Genomic DNA, 17,092 nt, shown 5'->3' on the forward strand with positions numbered 1-17,092 from the left:
AAAAAAACTCAAACCTTTTATGAAAAGCTTTTTGATTCACTGTTTCTGTGAACAGAACACTATTTCTCAAACAGTTTCACTTTTGAAGAAATAGCATTTTTCAACTAAAGATCGTTTCTTTGAAAACATTCCCAACCAGCTCTAATTTCCAGTCTGACATTGTGTAATTTCAACTTCTATTGGATCATGTTATGCCTTTCTCTGCTAATGTGCTCTTCAATCTAGCAGAGAAAGGTGTAATATGATCTAGGGTTATAAGCTGAAGCTAGACACATTCAGACTGGAAATAAGAAGTACATTTTTAATGTTGAGGGTAATTAACCATTGGAAAAAATTACCAAGGATCTCCAAGAATTACTTTGGGGAAGTTCTGTGGCCTGTCTTGTCCCAGGATTAAGGATATATAATCACAATGGTCTCTTCTGGCATTGGAATCTAGGAATCTGCAGTGGTATACAAGTACCATTGGCTTAGATTCTTGCATTTTACGATTTCTGTACTTACAATATTTTTTTTATAAATTACCAAACTTTGTCCTGGTTTTGCTTATTACATTATTTCTGTATGCTATGGAGACAAATTTGGAAGTATGGGGTTAAACACATGGTTTTCTTTTTGTTTTTCTTTTTCAGAAAGACTCCAGAGAGAAAACGGTTAAGTCCCATTGACTACTGTGTCTTGGAGGATGTCTGGTTGTGTAACATTTGGGAGATATGTTTTGGGAGACAAGAACAGTGATACAAGAGAGATTGATGATTGTGTTGATGAAAACAGACTAGCAGATGGGAGTGATGGATTATGAGAGCAGTTTCCAAGGGAATACAAGGAGTCTGTAGAGTTTCCATGCTGAGAGAAGGTTTGGGATTTCCTCTTCATGGGTTGGGGTTTATTCAGAGGCCTGTCATGGCTGGCAGATCAGTCTGATTGGATGCTGAGCATGGGGATAACAGTTGGGAATGTGTGACAGTGGAATATGTGGGGCGTTTCATACTGAAGGCTTCGGAAGTGGTTACAATGTAATATTTGTGAGTATTTGTTAACCCATTACACACACAGACACACACAAATGACTACCAAAGCAGAAGAAAGTAACTTTGAATTGGTTCTTCTGCAGTACAGTTCTATTAAACTGACTATACCAGTAAAACATAAAATAAAGAACTGTGAAGGGCTCATTGTTATTTTTTTCCTAATAATCTTTGAATTAATCTCATGTCCTGTGTTTGGACTCCAGAGAGAGGCAGTGTGCAGCATCTCTAAAGCAGTGACAATATTCAGAATTTCCTTTATTGCAGTGACAGGATTTTTTGAGGTGTTTTACAGTAGGGAGATGAGTCTGGTTTGGACTCTTGCAATTTAACTGGTGTGAGGTATCAGATTAGAAGCTTTTTGGGAGTGGCGTAATGTCTGCTAATTAACCCAACTGAAATTCACAAGGTGTGTGCATTATTTTTTTTTCTTTGCAGATGAACTCCAAGGAGAACTGAGTAAGTGTGTGTTGATTCTTTGAATATAAATGTTAATTCAATTCCATGGTGGAAAAGTGATGCAAATAGAAATGAAGTTCTCACAATTAGAAATAAGGGAACTGAAGTATCTTTGTTTTTGTTAGAATATTATTTTGATAAAATTTGCTAGGACAGACAGATGAATGCTACAGATCAATTCCTGCTCCCACTGGGTGAAAGTCTCTCCTATGCAATGGGATATGTGTCACTTATGTCCCACACATCCCTTCAAAATAGGGCATACATGGGTATCTTGTGCTGCAGAGTCCTAGCGCTTGTGTAAGCGGGGGAATGGTCCCGCTATTGTGGGGAACTTTTCTGGCTTCTGCACTACCCCAGTGAAATGGGCTAGTGAAAGGATCTGAGTCCTCGCTCCCACTTCCTTTACCCAGAGGCCTCCCTACCCTCAAGGACTCCCCTTCCACTCTCCTGTCTGGCAGAGTCCTCATAACCCCAACAAGGCTGGGCCCAGGATTCCTGGGGGGCTCGACCCCCAACCTTTCTGTGGTCACCTAGGACAGGGGCTAGGGTGTCCCCACTCCGGGGTGCTCTCTTTAAATTGGACACTTCTCTGACCCACTGATCATTACATACAATATTAAGCAAATACAATTTATTTAATCAGCAATTAATTTAAAAAGGAATAATGAAGAATGGGAAAGGTTAAAGGAAAACACATCACCCCGCTCTGTGGCAGGGAACATTACAAACAGTGTCTCTGGAATGTCAGGGCACTTCACAGTCTGTTCCTTGTAGGTCCCAGGCCTCCTTCTCAGGCCCTGGCTGTGCTGCAGGGATGCTATGGGTTGGACACTTGCTCTGGTGGTGGCCACACACCACCGGGCTTTGGGTGGTGGGACCCATCTTCCCAGCATCAGCCCCCCATCGGGGCAAGATCCCCCTCCCAGTCTGGCCTGCAAGGACCCTTGGCTGGGGGTGTCTTTCTGCGCTGGGCACTTTTCCCAAGGTCCCCCCTTGGCTGGCCCCAGTTGCTCACCGCATCCGGCTCCAGACTGCTCCAGCTCCAGCCCCAGCTCCACTGTTCTAGCTCTGGCTCCACTCTGCCTCAGCACTGATACTGCTGCTCTGCCTCCAGCCCCCTGGGCTGCTTCTCTGGCCTCTCTGGCTCCGTGGCTCCAGCTCTGCTCCCAGCACAGGATCTGCTCCCTGGGCTGCTTTTCTGGCCCTCTGGCTGGCACAGCTCTGCTCCCCAGCTCAGCTTGGGCCCCTGGTTTCACACGGAGGACGGGATCCACCCCGGCCTCCTGACTCCCTGATTAGCCTGCCCACCCTGTCAATCAGGCTGGCCTCAGGCATTGGCCTCTCGCCATTGTTCCTGGGGACTATCAGTCTCAAGGTCCTCATTTCCCAACGACCCTTCCCCTTTCTTTTAGTACTGGGAGCTAGCCAACCAACAGTCCGCTTACACTTGCTCGCTGTCCAGGGATGAGTTTCACCCCAAATAAATCACATTGGCCAGGCCTCAGGGGTGCCCCTCCATGTCTTTGGGGGCTGGTAGAGAGGGAATGTCTTCACTTCCACTCCTGACCTAAGGGGCTTGGTTGAGCTAGAGAGGGGAGAGGAGTAGCAGAGCCAACATGGACTGGTGCCTTGAAATTTAATTGTGAATATGTTTATATTAAAAAAATAAAATAAAAAAAGTTTTAAATTAAAATTTTAAAAAATCTGATTTAAATTAAAGAAGTCTGATTTTTTTAATTAAATCAATTTTTTGGTATATCAATTGTGTCTTCTCCACCACCACCACCACCACCCTCCTGCTCCCCTGAGGTCTGGGGAGGACAAGACACACATTCCTGAAAAGCTTTTATAATACAATCATTGGTTTTTAACCACTTGGGGCATTTGTTGTTCATGTAATTTCTGCTCCCATCTGTTTCTTTCTTATGAGAAGATTTTTTTTAAAGTATATAAGAAATTATTCAAAATATTTTTGTTTTACTGTGTAGGAAATATTAACATATACCTGATATTAAAAAAGAGAAAAAATAACCAATAACCCCAAACCATGCATTTATAAATCAAAAACTAGTTTGTTTTGGGGATATCAAACTCCTCATACAGATTTTGAAATGTATTAAAAGCCCATTGCCATGGGTGGGGGGTGAACATCTCCCCCCCCCTCCCCGCCACCCACACCCTCCAGGATGTTTAAAAACTCAAACCTTCTTTTATGAAAAGCTTTTTGATACATTGTTTCAGTGAACAGAACACTATTTCTCAACCCATTTCAGTTTTGAAGAATCAGCATTTTCCAACTAAAGACAAATTCTTAGAGAACATTCCCAATCAGCTCCAATTTCCAGTCTGACATTGTCAAATTTCAACTTCCATTGGATCATGTTATGCCTTTCTCTGTTAATGGGCTCTTCAATCTGGCAGAGGAAGGTATAACATGATCTAGGGTTACAATCTGAAGCTAGACAAATCCAGACTGGAAATAAGAAGTAAAAATTTTAATGGTAACGGTAATTAACCATTGAAAAAATTTACCAAAGGTCACTAGGAATTACTTTGGGGAAGTTCTTGTCGCCTATCTCATCCCAGGATTCAGGATATATAATCACAATGGTTTCTTCTGGCATTGGAATCTAGGAATCTGCAGGGGTATACAAGTACCATTGGCTTTGATTCTTGCATTTTACTACTTCTGTACTTACAATATTTTATAAATTACCAAACATTGTCTTGGTTTTGGTTATTACATTATTTCTGTATGCTATGGAGACAAAATTGGAAGTACATGGTTTTATTTTTGTTTTTGTTTTTCAGGAAGAATCAAGACAGAAAAAGGTTAATTTCCTTGACTTCTATTGCTTGGAGGATGTCGGGTTGTGTAATATTTGGGGGAGATGTTTTGGGGGACAAGAACTGTGAATACAAGAGAGATTGATGATTGTCAGTGTGTTGATGAAAAGAGACTAGCAGATGGGAGTGATGGGTTGTGAGAGAAGTTTTCATGAAAGAGAAGGTGTCTGTAGAGTTTCCATGCTGAGAGAAGGTTTGGGATTTCCTCTTCATGGGGTGGGGTTTATTCAGAGGCCTGTCATGGCTGGCAGATGAGTCTGGTTGGATACTGATCATGAGGATAACAGTTGGGAGTGTGTGAAGGTGAAATATGTGGGGTATTTCATAGGAAGGCTTCAGAAGTGGTTACAATGTAATATTTGTGAGTATTTGTTAACCCATTACATACACAAATACCACTGAGTGCAAGAAAAGATGACTACCAAAGCAGAAAAAAGTAGCTTTGAATTGGTTCTCCTTCAATATAGTTCTATTAAACTGACTATACCAGTAAAACCTCTATAAAGAGCTGTGCAGGGCTCACTGTTAGAAGTATGGGAGCAAAAATATTCTTTTCCTAATGCTCTTTTAATTAATCTCATGTCTTGTGTTTGGACTCCAGAAAGAGGCAGTGTGTAGCATCTCTAAAGCAGTGACAATATTCAGAATTTCCTTTATTGCAGAGACAGGATTTATTGAGGAGTTTTACAGTAGGGAGCTAAGTCTGATTTGGACATTTGCAACATCATTGGTGTGAGGTATCAGATTAGAAGCTTTTTGGGAGAGGCATAATATCTGTTAGCTAACCCAACTGAAATTCACAAGGTGTGTGCATTTTTTTTTCTTTGCAGATGAACTCCAAGGAGAACTGAGTAAGTGTGTGTTGATTCTCTGATTGTAAAAGTTAATCCAATTCCATGGTAGAAAAGCGATGCAAATAGAAATGAAGTTCTCACAATTAGAAATAAGGACCTCTGTTTTTGTTAGAATACTATTTTGATAAAATTTGCTAGGATGGAGAGATGAATGCTACAGATCAATTCCTGCTCCCATTGGGTGAAAGTCTCTCCTATGCGAATGGGATACCTGTCACTTATATCCCACACATCCCTTCAAAATAGGGCATATGTGAGTATCTTCTGCTGTAGAGTCCTAGCGCTTGCTCGCTGTCCAGGGATGAATTTCACCCCAAATAAATCCTTACATGTCTGTGAATATAGAGGGAGTTACGCCCTGACAATGTGTCTCTAATTAAGTGATTTGGAATTTGCCATTGATGTCAATAATGGCAGTAGGATCATGTCCTGTGAGATAGTGACTGTGCGTGGGTGTCCCACACTCAAAATATTAAATATTCTTTTACCCTTGCTGATTTTTTGATATATCAATTGTTTTCTCCACCACCACCCTCCTGCCCCCCTTGAGGTCTGGGGAGGACAAGACACACACTCCTGCAAACTTGAAGATTGTGGGAGCCCCTCCAATGCCTCTCACAGTGGCCAGGCCTGAGAGGTGCACCTGCATGTCTTTGGGGGCTGATAGAGAGGGAATCTCTTCACTTCCACGCCTGACCTAAGGGGCTTGGTGGAGCTAGAGAGGGGAGAGGAGTAGCAGAGATGACATGGATTGGTGCCTTCCTTGCAGACACAGTGATGAAAGAATCGAGGGCTTCAGGAGTGCTCCCACCTTTTTGGTACAGGGAGATGGGAAGGGAGAAACCTTCTTCATTTGCTGAGAAAAGAGGTGGTCTCTCAGTATGTGCAGCAGCTCTGATTGGCTGTAAGCCAAGGGAGTTGGGCAGGTAGCCAATCAGAGTGGGGTTACCATATAGAAACATCTGAAAACCTGTGGATTATGGGAAAATCCCATAGACTTGGCATATTAGAGGTCATCTGAAATCCCACAAAGCTGGCAGGTCTGAATTAATTTGACTTTGAAAGGTGTCGCCCAGTTGAAATATCAGTAAGTACAGGTACAACGTTATCACACAAACATTTGATTAACTTCATTATCTTTGTGCAATGATATTTTTCTATCTCATCCACTCTCCTCCCTCACCACTCTTAAACACACTCCTCTCTAGGTTATTTGGAGGGAGCAGGGCTGTCTCTTGTATTCCTCTCCTATCTCCCTTGGTGCTGTAGCCCATTTTCATCTCTCTCATAGCAGGGAAGAGAGCAGCTCCAGGCAGAAATAATGCAGCTACCACATTCCCAGCATCACCACACATATTTTCTTGTGGTCTGCTGTCTCTGCTTGAGACTGAGGTATGAGTGAAGGATGGAACGGACCTGGTGACTCCATGAGAGCCAAATACGGGGCCCCAAAGTGTACAATAACCACAGTGTGTTTATACCATTAATGTCTTTACTTTCTCTTTTCTGCACCAGTACATCATTCTGTATTTTGTCTGATGATCTCAGTATCTGCAGTGTAGTTGTAGCCATGTCGGCCCCAGGATATTAGAGAGACAAGGTGCGTGAAATTGGTCCAGTAAAAGATATTACCTCATCCACTTCGATCATCAGTTATCCTCAACCTGGGATATTTCTGCTGCTAAAAGGAGGAAAATTGGCAGTAGATGCCTCTTTGAATTCAATGTCCGTTGTTTCTCACTTTCATTTCAGATTGGAGAAGGGCTCGAATTTATGCAGGTAACAGAATTCACATCTCTCCTGGTAATCAGAAATAATCTTCATAGTTTATAAAGACTAGAAACAGAACATATTGCTATCACGGAGATAACAACTGGGGCTTTACTCCATTTCCTCTCAGGCCTTACTCTTTCTGTTCTTTCAATCATTTAACTTATATCAGAATCTGGCACAATATATTTCAGTTTCAATAAAATAAACATTTCAGGATCCCTCCCATTTCTGTGTAAAGTTCAATCAAATATCACATCTCTGAAATATTTCAGTGTAACCAAATTGTCAGAATAGAACAAAACCCGTTATCAGTTGGCATTTTGCCTGAGTAAGGACAGCAGGAATTGGCCCACAAGCCATATCTCCCATGTTTCAGTTTATACTGCAATTAGACAAGGGTTTCTTAAATTTTCTCTTTGCAGATGACATCACTCTTAATCCAGGCACAGCCCACCCCAACCTCTCCATTGCTGGGGATCATAAGAGTTTGAAACATGAAGCCCAACCTCAAAAAGTTCCACCAACTCCAGAGAGATTTGATTCAACTGTCTGTGTGCTGGGCTCTGAAGGATTCTCCTCTGGAAAGCACTACTGGGAGGTGGATGTCAGGAGCAGCACTGACTGGGACCTGGGAGTGGCCAGAAAATCCATACAGAGAAAAGGAAAACTTTCCCTGTCCCCTATAGAGGGATTCTGGGCTCTGGGTTTCAGTGGGAGAGATTACTGGGCAAAAACAGATCCATGGACCCGCGTCATGGTGCAGAAAAAAACCCAGAAAATTGGAGTTTACCTTAATTACCAAGACAGGCAGGTGACCATTTTGAATGTAACTGACAGGTCTGTGTTGTTCACATTTAATGATTGTTCATTCTCAGGAGAGGTTTATCCATTCTTTAAAAATTCCCACAAAGAAACATCAATGAGAATTTGTTCTATAAGAGAAGATGAATGAGCTTAAAGTGGCACTGCCACTCCTTTATCCGCGGGGGGGGGGGGGGGCGGCAAAAAAGCCAGAGCCGGCCCTGGTAGATATTAATGTGAAAACACCATCCTGTCTCACACATTCATTTTTATCTCAGAGACAAAACATCACCAAACTTATAACATAACAAATGAAGGGCTTGTGACTGGCCCATGTAGCTACATAGTGGGGAAAGGGAATATAAAATACCCCCCATCCCTCTACACAGCCATGCAAGATTTACTGTCAGAGTTATAAGGCAGCTGCATCTCGGACCCCTTTCCAGTCCCTCTGAGAGCTCCCACCCTGAGGTCTCTTGACCTTACCTGTCTCAGGGTGGAATCTCATGAGTCTTCAATTCTTAGACAGGGATGTGACTACAGTAACCTGGTCATACCATCCACTTACCACCCTTCAGTCCCATCTCAGACTGGGCACCTGCTTGATCCTCCTTTCAGGAAACTGTGACCAATGATACTTACCAAAAGCCTTTTAAAAACTAAGTATTTTTAGTTAGCAGTTGTGTAATTTATAGAAATAGAGTCATATCCCTTTAAATTATCTATGAGCCCTCTGCTCACGTTCACCATTGGCTATGAATTGGAAGCTGCCGGAAACCAGTCGGCGCCACAATATGTGTGCACCCAGGCCATGCACGCGTGTGTATATTTAGAAAACTCATTTGTTTGGAATAAACTTGTTTATTTGGAATATTTGGAGCCTGTGTTGTTTCTTCATATCATTTTGGCTTTGTAAGGAGCAGACGACACAATGATTGGTAACAAGGAGGAAAGCCCAATCCCAGAGTACAGTGGAACAGAGAATAACTGCAGAGTCCTAGACTAAAGGAAAACTGCAGCCACTTAGATTGTGACAAAACTGATCATTCCAGAAAAAAAAATAAAAGGTTTGTAAAAGTCTGGCTGTTTGGAGAAAACTGACTTGTTTGATAAAGTGGGTCAGTCCTCCACTGAGCTGTGGGGAGAGAGTAGAACACAGTATAATAGCTAATGGTATCAGTGTTGAGCAAAAGGTGTCAGTTTTACTGAGTCTAATGGGGACTAAAACCTATAACCCGCTACGTAGCCTGACAGCTTCTGTTGAACCAGCAGCTTCATTTTCTGAGATTGTGGAAATTCTCCAAAATCACCTCTCACCAAACCAACAGGCGATTGCAGAGTATTTCTGATTTTATAAATTAAATCAAAAAGAAAATGAAACAATTCCTAAATATGTGGTTGATTTAAGGATATTAACAGAGTATGACCAGTTTGGAGAGAGTTCAAATCATAGAAACATAGAATATCAGGGTTGGAAGAGACCTCAGGAGGTCATCTAGTCCAACCCCCTGTTCAAAGCAGAACCAACACCAACTAAATCAAGCTGGCCTTAAAAATCTCTAAGGAAGGAGATTCCTCCACCTCCCTAGGTAACACATTCCAGTGCTTCACCACCCTCCTAGTGAAATAGTGTTTCCCTAATAGCCAACCTAGACCTCCCCCATGCAACTTGAGGCTATTGCTCCTTGTTCCGTCATCTGCCACCACTCAGAACAGCCAAGCTCCATCCTCTTTGGAACCCCACTTCAGGTAGTTGAAGGCTGATATCAAATCCTCCCTCACTCCTCTCTTCTGCAGACTAAACAAGCCCAGTTCCCTCAGCCTCTCCTCGTAAGTCATGTGCCCCAGCTCCCTGACCAGTTTTGTTGCTCTCTGCTGGACTCTCTCCAATTTGTCCACATCCTTTCTGTAGTTGGGGGGCCCAAAACTGGATGCAACACTCCAGATGTGGCCTCACCAGTGCCGAATAGATGGGAATAATCACTTCCCTTGATCTGCTGACAATGCTCCTACTAATGCAGCCCAATATGCCTTTAGCCTTCTTGGCAACAAGGGCACACTGCTGACTCACATCCAGCTTCTCATCCACTGTAAGCCCAGTGCACTCCCTCCCTTTGCTGCAGAACTGCTTTTTAGCCAGTCGGCCCACAGCCTGTAGCAGTGCATGGGATTCTTCCTTCCTAAGTGCACTTGTCCATGTTGAGATGATTACATTATAGTGACATTAATGACATTATAATGTTATAAGCAAAATGAAGGAATCCAAAACCAGTTATTGACTGAGGCTGATTGGACCCTGTAACATGCACTAGAACTTGCTGTGTCAGTGGAAACCATTACTGAAGATTCCATGGAGCTGCAATCACATCACATGATCTGACCAATAAACAAACTGGCAGCCAAGCAGAAAGCACAACATGGTCAGTGCTAACACAAAGACTGGGTGCTTTCATTTGTAAATCAGTCTCTCAGTGCAACTGACTCTTGATTTAAGGACAAAACCTGAAGAAACTGCAACAAAATGAGGCTCACACAGTAAATATCAAGGTCTGTGAACAATGCACAATAACTACAGCAAGAAGTGCAATACCAGAGGATTTCAGATGCATTAGCATGCAGATGACAACATGGTGTCTCCTGAGAATGTTATAACATCTCTACAAAATTTAGTTTACAAGATAATAAATGACTAGATATTAAAGGGTATTCCTGGCACTCAGTGTTAGTTGGATGATATACTGGTTATGGGAACTGGTGATAAAGAACACCATGGACACCTCCCAATGTACCTGTGAGGTTGTCTGAGTGTGGGCTTAGAGCAGGGATGGGCAAACTATGGCCCACGGGCCGGATCTGGCAAGTCAGGCCTTTGGATCTGGCCCACTGGATTGCCCCCCGTGGTACCGCAGGCCCCGCGCCGCTCTCAGAAGCAGCTGGCACCATGTCCCTGGGGCCCCGGGGGAGGTGGGGCAGAGGGCTCCGTGTGCTGCCCTCGCCTCCAGGCACCACCCCCTGCAGCTCCCATTGGCCGGGAATGGGGAAGCACGGCCAATAGGCGCTTCAGGGGAGGTACCTGGAGGAGTGGCAAGGGCAGCGTACGTGGAGCTATGTGCCCCCCCCCCCAGGGGCCGTGCAGAGACGTGGTAAGTGGTGCCGGGCTGGAGCCCGAACCCCTCCTGCCCCCCGCCCCCCAACTCCCTACCCTAAGCCCCCTGCCTGCACCTCGCACCCCTCCTGCAGCCCAACCCCCTGTCCTGAGCTCCCTGCTGCTCCCCGCACCCCTGTGCACCGCTGCCCTGAGTCCCCTGCTGCACCCTGCACCCCCATGCACCCCAACCAACTGCCCTGAGCCCCCTGCTGCACGCTGCACCCCTCCTGCACCCCAACACTCTGCTCTGAGCCTCCTACTGCAACCTGCACCCTAACTACCTGCCCTGAGCCCCCTGTTGCACCTCTCACCCCTCCTGCACCCCAACCCTCTGCCCTGAGCTCCCTCCCGCAGTCCACACCACTCCTGCACCCCTGCCCTGAGACCCTCCTGCACTCCGCACCCCTCCTTCACCCCAACCCCCTTCCCTGAGCCCCCTCATACATCCCACAGCCCTCTTCTGCCCCAATCCCCTGCCCTGAGCCCGTTCTTGCACCCCGCACCCCCTCCCACGCCCCGCACTCCCTCCCGCACCCCAACTCCCTGCCCCAGCCCTCCATACAATTTCCCCTCCCGGATGTGGCCCTCAAACGAAAAAGTTTGCCCACCCCTGGCTTAGAGCAAACAAGGAGAAATATGATATTTATAGAATCAGGTGCGTACTGCAGGCCCGCCATTGATACAGATGGCTTGTGTTAATCACAGTACACAGTTGAAGCTGTCCTTATGGCACCTCAACCACAAAATGTGTCACAATTGTGTCCCTTTGTGGGGATGATCAGTTATGACTGTCACAGTTCAGGACAACTGCACCTATATTTCCCCTCGGTGATCCAGCAAGGACACGCAATCTCAGGCTTCCGGCTCCCCAGTCATCACTACACTTAGAAAGAATCCCACATGTCTCTGTCCTTTCTCACCAGGTTATTCCCAGGCTGCACAGTTCTCTGCCTTCACTGTGTATTTCCCAGCACAGACAGATTGGCCAAGGACACCTGCTTGCTTTCTCTTCTGAGACAGTTATCAGGTGTAATTGCTACAGTTATAAGGTATCACACCATTGTATGAAAGCCTACTTTATTTTAAGGTAAAAAGCATTACAGGGAAATCCTATTAAAACAATAAAATAACTTACACATGTGCTAATGAGCTTATCAGCGATCACCCCCAACTCCAACATGGAATCTGGCAGAAGCTGTCCTTCAAGCCCCCATCTAAGGAAATTCCTTTGTGGTCATACATGGATTACAGCTTCAGCCCCGAATAAGTGTTCAGTCTTATGCGGCCGCATTAGGCCAAGTCCTTCCAATCCTTCCTTAAGGACTGGGGCCCTCAGTGGACCAGAGGTCCTGTCCATGTGCAGGAACAGGAAGAAAGCCCTGAGTCAGTCTAAACAGGTTATTTATCCAAAAATCCTTCCTTTGTCTCTAGGTACCTGCAGAATCCAGTTTGAACTAGTCTATGCATACCTCCCCAGAGGGGTGGCTTCAAAGGCTGGCATCAGAAGGGAAAATTTGTATTTCCAGAACCCCGAGGGATTTCCTAAGAAATCCACTTCACATGCTCTGTTCCAAAAAGTCCTTTGAAGTTCCAAGGAATCCTAGAATAGTACACAAACATTTTCATAGTTACTGCAATGAACTGCCGAGATATAAATCTTAATTCAATAACGTTGACAATAGTTCAATAAAGTTCATTCCGGGTGTTACAGGAAATTGTCAGCCTGTCACAATTACCGTAGGTTCTTGACTAACACAGTGTCACAGCCTCCATGTGAACTGTTGGACAGGAATGGTGTTGGCCCACACACTGCATGGGATGGGACCAAGAAGTTTGTATCATCTGAAAGGGTCCTTACACCCAAAAATGCATCTTTGCCTATAAAGTCAGTTTATGACACTTCCCCGTATGGAGAGGAGCAGTGATTTCACATGTGCTGGAAGACCAGAATGAAAGGCCCATTGCCTTTTCTTCTAGATCTCTCACCTCTGTAGAATGTAAATATTCTCAAACTGATAGAGAAGCTGTGAATTTACTCAGGGTAGGACTTTGTGAGCCAGGGCAGTAGGGGATAGGCTGGATTACCCAAAATAACAGTGACACAGCCACCCCTTTAAGCTTTCATGGGCTACAGCCCACTTCATCAAATGCATAGAATGGAACATATAGTAAGAAGATATATATACATACAGAGAACATGAAAAGGTGGGAGTTGCCATACCAACTCTAAGAGGCTAATTAATTAAGATGAGCTATTATCAGCAGGAAGGGAAAAAAACTTTTGTAGTGATAATCAAGATGGCCCATTTCAGACAGTTGACAAGAAAGTGTGAGGATACTTAACATGGGGAAATAACTCATCTTAATTAATTAGCCTCTTAGAGTTGGTATGGCAACTTCCACCTTTTCATGTTCTCTGTATATCTATCTTCTGACTATATGTTCCATTCTATACATCTGATGAAGTGGGCTGTAGCCCACGAAAGCTTATTCTCAAATAAATTTGTTAGTTTCTAAGGTGCCACAAGTACTCCTGTTCTTTTTGCAGATACAGACTAACACGGCTGCTACTCTGAAACCAGCCACCCCTTTGACATCCATATCATTGGGTGGGAATAAAATCTCATTTTGTCCAAACTGGAAAACACTGCATATCCAGAGTATCCTGGCACTATGTACTCTGCCAGTGCATCCCACATTGGTGCCCAGGGCCATCCTTACCCATACGCAAAGTATGCAGCTGTGGCAGGCACCAGGAAATTTGGGGCACCAAATTTCCTGGTGCCCTGTGCAGCTTTGTGCTGCGCCAGCCCCTGCTCTGCCTCTTCCCCAGGGCCACCGCCCCTGCTCCGCCCCACCCCACCTCTTCCTGCCCCCGCCCTAACCCCTTCCCCGCCCCAGCCCCCGCTGGTGAGTGCTGGGGGGTGGTTCCCCCAGTCGCCCAAGCCAGCCCCCCCCCCCACACACAGAGGCCTGGGGCACCACACACACCCCATGGGGGGGCTGCGTAGGGCCCCAGAATAACTAGGGATGGCCCTGTTGTTGCCCATGAACCTCTCTCTGTGGTCAGCCAATCCCTGCAAACTGAGCTAATAGTGTCCTTTCTGGTTTACATATTCATGTGCACCTTGGGCTGGTGGGGGTGGGGAGATGGGCAGGGGAGATAATGTTTGATGAGCCCAATATAATAATTCAGGAAGACTATTTGCTCAAATCCAACTATTATTTGGGGGACATTAACAAACTTCACCACCCATGGGTGAACCACACCAATAAGTGCCTTGCAAATGTCCATCATCACAGTACCAACAGCTGACTTGGTAACACCAAACTGATCAGCCACAGATCTGTAGCAGTTTGGAGCAGCCATTTTCCAGATGGCAACAGCAACTGCTTCTGCACAGGAATGACCTCCCTCACCTGCGTGTCCGAATGCTGGAAGGTTGGAGGAGCTTCTCACACAGCTGAATGGAAGTGTCCTTCCTCATGGAGAAGTCTTGGACTCACTGCTGAACAATTTGGGTCTGCATGATGATGTGGTCCCACCACTCTCAGCTTGTGGCCCTGCTCCAGAGCCACTGGTTAGCACAGACAGAATCCACAGCTATTAAACCATCCACAGCTATTAAACAATTCCATGACCATATTCAATCTGCACCATCTCCTTAGCAGGGCATGCAATCACCTTCTTTGGGCAACAAGCCGCTGTCACAATGCCCTTTGTAGAATCTCATGCCCATAACTGCCGGCTATTGCCAAATGCCATGAATGCAAACAACTGGAACAGGTCATCCAGAGTAGGACCCCTGTCTTTTCACCAGTTGCAATGGATACCACATCCAGAAATCGATTTTTTTCCCCTCAGTCGGTGGGCTCAGAGCATATCCCTACAAGGGCCTGAGAAGAACAGACAAGTTCTCCCACAATATGCTGTGAACAAATTCGTGGAGTGGCGCAACTTGGGGCAGCACTAAGAACCCTGGGATGTGCCCCCGCAAGTCCTAATGACTCACAAGTTGAGTACAGCACTGCTGTGGATCCAGCAACGCAGCAGTACATCAAGTGCATTACAGAGCGACAGGGGATGGATCACTTGATTATTACCTGTTCTGTTTATTCCCTCCAGGAGCACCTGGCATTGACCACTGTCGGAGGACAGGATACTGGGCTAGATGGACCTTTCGTCTGACCCAGTATGGCTGTTCTTAGCTATTTTGGTGCATTTAGTGGGGGACCACAAGGCCAGAAAATGTGCAGCAGGCTAACACACTGTAGACTTACATGCCAGTTTGCTGTGCATTAACTCCAATAGTAAAGCTCTAAGAGACCAGAGCAGGAATCAATTACATCAGTTAAAGCCGGGCAGGGGGCCAGATGGCAGAGATTCATCACCCTGGAAGCATGGCAGAATGCACAGTGAGACAAAAACGAAATTAGCTGCAACCTGAAGGAAAATACTGTTATAACCATCAGCCCCCTTTAGCTTGGGGCAGCTGCTTGTTTTGTGTGTAAACAGGCAGAAAAAAATATTTACAAAGGGGCATACTCCTCAGCCTGCAAAGTTCTGAATGGGTTTGTCTAGAATGGAGGGAAAGCATCATGTCCAAAAATGTAGCTGATTTTAGCTGGGATGGTATTAAACAATTTGTCCTTAATGTGCCCAAGAACAGTCAAGTTTATTAGTGGGTCAAGGGAGATATCCACAACCAGCTAGCATTATTGTAAACATGATTCTTCTTGTCCACCCTAAAGGCAAAAATCCTGTTTAACATTATGTCAGTTAAAATGTGAGTTGACATATTTTGTAACATGTGTACGCATGTGAAAGAGACCCAAAATGAGGAATAAAAAATAATAATTCTGCCAGGGCACTGACGATGCTGTGGGGTTCATCTCTTTAATGTGACTAGCTCTCTCTGTAATCTCAGTTTCACAGTTCTTGATTCCCTATTTTATGGGGAGCTGGTAGGGAGTCCTATGTTTGGATTGCCTAATTTTATAAAAGATGCTTGCAAATTTTTTAGAAGCACTCACACCTCCACTATTTACAGCAGATATTAGAAATTCAGCATGGGGAGCCCTTGAGTTAGAGAAATGCCTTTTATGTCTCCCAGGAAATTCTGCTTTCTCACCACCACACCCCACTCACAGTGGCTGTTCTTGGTCAGTGAGGACCCAGGGATCAGAGGTGCGTCTCTATGAGTTCACCTCTGTGTGAGTTCACCGTCCACCCAGGGAAGAAGGCATCTGGCTTGCTCCATCATCTGAGCACTTGCTCTGGCTAGGCCCCCAGCCAGTTGCTGTTCCTCACCCCTGGGCTGCTCTCCCCAGTCAACTTCTGCTGCCACCTGCCTCTCTGGATGTCAGTCTCTTAGTGATTTTCAGCACATACAAGACAGGGCAGAAACCCTGCCCCACTGCAAATGATTTCAGCTTTTATTGAGTACTTAAAATAACAAAAGTTTTCTAATGTAGCCTATTTAGTTCTATCTTTGAACAGTATGAAGGAACAGGTGAAACAGACCAGGGACCCTTAGGCATAGGGACAAGTATCTACACCTCCTGGCTAAGAAGGGACAAGTATCTACACCTCCTGGCTAAGATCAGGATCCCAATCCTCCCACCCCCGTTCTTGCTTTCAGAGGAGTTTGGCATTCTAACCCCTGGCTTAATTATGTCCTTCCATCTGAGGGTGACCCCCCTCATTCAGGACAGGTTAAGCACAGTTCTGCTGCCCTTTATTCATACAATAAAGACAACAACATTGGTAACAGCATTTCACTACCCCTGCATTCAGTACTAAAATGATTTGTAACCCACCACCAGCCATAGTTGATCACTTTGAGTAACACCCCTCTATCTGCTCCATACCTAGGCAGAGTAGGTGTGTTCATGTAAATACAGTTTGCTCAGGAAGTCTCTCCCCCTCCCAGCTAGCTGTAAGGGGAGAGTTCATTCAGACCCTGCTTACACTGAAATTATGGTCTTAAGAACATCTTCGCAAGCAGGCTGGCTAATCTCGTGAGGAGGGCTTTAAACTAGGTTCACCGGGGGAAGGAGACCAAAGCCCTGAGATAAGTGGGGACATGGGATACTGGGAGGAAGCACGAGCAGGAGAGTGCAAGAGGGGAGGACTCCTGTCTCAGACTGAGAAAGCGGGAAAATCAGTGAGTTATCTT

Source organism: Terrapene carolina, unplaced genomic scaffold, assembly GCF_002925995.2.
Source record: "Terrapene carolina triunguis isolate 2854851 unplaced genomic scaffold, T_m_triunguis-2.0 Scaffold30518, whole genome shotgun sequence".
Classification (NCBI taxonomy): Eukaryota; Metazoa; Chordata; order Testudines; family Emydidae; genus Terrapene; species Terrapene triunguis.